The 4,407-nt window shown below is 42.3% G+C and overlaps 1 pseudogene; it reads left to right on the top strand.

Annotated features, from left to right (window-relative positions):
- The first annotated feature begins 1,391 nt into the window (after positions 1-1,391).
- On the top strand, positions 1,392-1,510 carry LOC150093089 (U2 spliceosomal RNA; annotated as a pseudogene).
- Positions 1,511-4,407: the final 2,897 nt, after the last annotated feature.

Below are 4,407 nucleotides of genomic sequence, written 5' to 3' on the forward strand. Positions count from 1 at the left end.
TATATATTTTCTCTGGAAGATACTTTAAGTGTAAAAATATTGTTCAACCCTCACGTTAATATTAATTGCTTAAGATAAACTAACTTTCAGGTCCTAGGAAATGGACGGCTCACTCACAAAAAAAAAGAATTGGATAAAAAAAATGTTTATAGATAAATGCGAACTTTTTAATTTATATATTCCTTTTACAAAATTCTCTTTGCTCTCTCTCTCTCTCTCTCTCTCTCTCACACACACACACACACACACACACACACACAGAGAGAGAGAGAGAGAGAGAGAGAGAGAGAGCTGTAGTTACTATAGTCTGTGCTTGTACTTTTGGATCGTACAGCATCTACGAAATGATAAGCACTGACTACAGGGTGTATTGTGAATATTGAAATGCAATTGCTCTTCAGTTACTTCCCAACCATCTATCATTTTTCCTTCTAGAAGATTCACCTCTTAGTAACACATATTTAAGAGGAAAAGAAGTTTCGAAATCATCTGTGATACTATTTACTGTTTGTTAAAGATCAGTTAATGAATTTCGGAGTAATATTTATTTGTTATTTTTTTTAACTGACAAAATTTGGGATCGAGTAATTTTCCCAAAATATATTTTAACACTATTTCAATTAAGGGGATATTAAATCCCACATTGTTTTAAAACCGAATAAGAAACTCAGAGATTGGAATCAGAGAGTTTCATGCCGAATATAGTAAACTATAAAAATATCGGCGAATACTAGCGTGAGCTAATGCAAGTAGTCCTAGTACGTAGTACAATACCGGGCAACTCGTTGCAAAGGTGAGTAAAGTTCTGATCGCTATTCTTTGGTATTTTCCATAATGTAAAAACACACTTCCTAGGAAATGTATGCTGTTATTACATTATGGTAGGAGGTCACTATCCAGACCGGTTTCAGCCTTTTTTGAGGCTTCATCAGTGAGTAGCTAGACCAATTAATACCAAAGGATATAGCGAAAAGAACTTATTTACTCTGCTATACGAGTTGTCCAAAAGGTGCACCCATTAAGTTGCTTAAATATAAAGAGCCAACAGGCTTCATTTCGGTATTGTACTACGTACTAGGACTAATTGCATTAGCTCACGCTAGTATTCGCCGATACTTTATAGTTTACTATATTCGGTAAGAAACTCTCTGATTCCAATCTCCGAGTTTCTTATTCGGTTTTAAAACAATGTGGGATTTAATATCCCCTTAAGTGAAATAGTGTTTATATCGCCGAAATGAAGCCTGTTTGGCTCTTTATATTTAAGCAACTTAATGGGTGCACTTTTTGGACAACTCGTATATAGCAGAGTATATAAGTTCTTTTCGCTATACCCTTTGGTATTAACTATTAACTAGGTCTACCTACTCACTGATGAGACCCCAATGATATTCGCTTCTCGGCCTTTTGGCTAAGATCAAGTGTATATAGTTTCTGATCTTAACCGTTAATATCGGTACGAGTCCCATCGGGTTTCACGATATTTAACGGGAAATTTACAGAACTTCCTAAACTCGGGACTGGGGAAATATCAAACACTTGGTGGTGGGAATAGTTAGGCTCCCCCCCATCTGATCATGCCCTCCATTCTGCCGCGTGTGCGTACCCTCGGAATTGAGGTTGACGCCACAATACCGGCAAGGGCGATGGCGAAAGCCATCATAGACTGCGTCGGCGCAGAGAACATTTTTGGATTTACCCCTTACGGGGGTGGAAGATACCAGGTAGTGACCAAAATTATGGAGACCAGAGAAAAGCTTCTCCAAGGGTTTGACTGTGGTAAAGTAAAAGTATCCCCATTCATGGGTGGGAGCATCCTGAGAACCCTTAAGATACCACGATTTCCCCTAGAATATGCAAAGAACAACGATATAATTCATAGCGTATTCTCTAAGTGGGGAGTTGTACGGGAAATCCAGGTTCACAATGACGCAGACAATCCTGAGTGGAAGTCTGGGGAGGTAACCATCTCTCTTGAAATGAGGACAGAAGTTCCTAACTTTGTCCTCATAGGATCTGGCCGGGTAATGGTAAATTACCCAGGCGTCAAAAAGCAATGCTTTAGATGTGGTGCCTTCAATCATCTTGGGGCAGACTGCCCTCGCATAAAATGCAAGAACTGCCTAAAAATTGGCCACAACCAAGAAAAATGTGAGGCAGCTTGTTTTCAATGTGGGGTCACTGACCACAAAGTCGACACCTGCCCATCCAGAACCCTCGCAGAGAGGATGGGTGGTGCAATCACATCAGCAACAAAACCAAGTAATGAAAAGGTCACAACACAGGAAGAGTTTCCGCCTCTTGAGGCCACTCCTGATCATGCCGCCATGTCTAAGACAACAAAAAGGTCCCGTAAGGGAGGGAAACCTACCAGAATTGCAGAGCCCAGCGATACGACCCCAACAGAAGAGACTGACAATGCAGAAACCATCATGGTAACTCCCACGGACGAAAGCGGAGCTACCACTGCCAATATAGACATAGTCAATTCAGATACAGTAGAAGAAGTTGAAGTAGAGATGGAGACGAACACCAAAACTTCCAAACGGCCATTAAGTCCGCAGGAAGAAGAGCTGACAAATCTCAAAACAGTAATAGTATCTGAAACCGAACATGAGGGACTTCTGGACCTGAGAACCCAGAAGTCCCTCATGCAAAAGCAGGGGAGACTCTAAAACATCTCCTTAGAGGTATGCCTGGGGTGGCAGAAAAGTTTAAAGAGGCAATAGATAAAGTAGGAGAACCTGAACTCCTCCTCACAGGGAAATATGGACCCCACATCGTCAGTGCAAAATGGGGTGACCCCTTCGTTGATGACATCAGCAAAATCACCCCTGAGCAAGTAGAGGTAGCCCTGGATATAGACGAGGAGGCACCTTCGGCGTTCTACATCGCTCTCTGCAAACTAGACATGGCCAAGGGACGTGAGGTGGCCAAAAGAATCATAACAGTCCACAACAAAAGAAAGGAACAGTAACCACCTTGTGGATTTCTGTACTCAGCTTCACTGGTTTTTAGTTCCCACAGGTGGGGGAGGACCTGAGAACCCGAGCAGCGAAGGCTTACAGCGAGGCGGTGCAGTTCCTTGTGAGCTGCATCACTCGGGCCAGATTCTTCCTCCACCTCTAAGTTTACCTTTCCATTCCTTCTCCAGATTTATTCTCTCTTTGTTTTGTTACATGTTTCCTTTTTAGGATTTTTCCTTTTTTTTAAAGTGAAAAATCAACGACGGTTTTAGAAGCGCCCCTGGGGGGGCAAACAGCTAAAACAGGTCAACTGAGGCCTCTTTTACCTACTCTACCACTATGCACTCTATCTTTATTTCCTCTCCTACTATCTGCTGACTCTCAGCCTATCTTACTCTACAGGCCAATGATGAAGTTTATTGAACTCACAAAATATATATATATAATGAGGGTGGAAACCGGTGCGGGGCGAATCTGGCTTTGAGAGGCTCCACTTGGAGGTAGGTTTTTGCCTGTCTCTGAGTGGGGCCACCGCTGAGATTATGGCTCTGCTTGGTGGTGGGGTGAGCCTGCCACTGGGTAGAGCCAATGCTGAGATGTTCTTCTCGGTGACGGGGGTGAGCCTGTCATCGAGTGGAACAACGCTGAGTTGGGCGATCTTTCGTGATCGTCTTATTTTTAGAGCCGGCTTCACCTATACATAAGGTGGACGCTAGATATATAAGTTCTTTTCGCTATACCCTTTGGTATTAACTATTAACTAGGTCTACCTACTCACTGATGAGAGGTGGACGCTAGATATATGAGAGGCTCTGCTTGGAATAGGTTTTCGCCTGTCTCTGAGTAGGGCCACCGCTGAGATTATGGCTCTGGCTGGTGGTGGGGTGAGCCTGCCACTGGGTAGAGCCAACGCTGAGACGTTCTTCTCGGTGACGGAGTGAGTCTGTCACTGAGTGGAACAACGCTAGTTGTACAGTCTTTCGGCCACTATTGGGTGGTCTAGGGATCGTCCTAATTTAAATACACCTCAAAAAAGGATGAAACCGGTCTGGGTAGTGACCTCCTACCATAATGTAATAACAGTACACATTTCCTAGGAAGTGTGTTTTTACATTATGGAAAATACCAAAGAATAGCGATCAGAACTTTACTCACCTTTGCAACGAGTTGCCCGGTATTGTACTACGTACTAGGACTAATTGCATTAGCTAACGCTAGTATTCGCCGATATTTTTATAGTTTACTATATTCGGCATGAAACTCTCTGATTCCAATCTCTGAGTTTCTTATTCGGTTTTAAAACAATGTGGGATTTAATATCTCCTTAATTGAAATAGTGTTTATATCGCCGAAATGAAGCCTGTTGGCTCTTTATATTCAAGCATATTTAAATGTCGTACACATTTTACTTCAAAACTAAATGAGTATATAAGATAAAAAG

This window comes from Typopeltis vanoorti, chromosome 24 (genome assembly GCF_054136105.1).
Source record: "Typopeltis vanoorti isolate ZY-2024b chromosome 24, IOZ_Tvanoo_1.0, whole genome shotgun sequence".
Classification (NCBI taxonomy): Eukaryota; Metazoa; Arthropoda; class Arachnida; order Uropygi; family Thelyphonidae; genus Typopeltis; species Typopeltis vanoorti.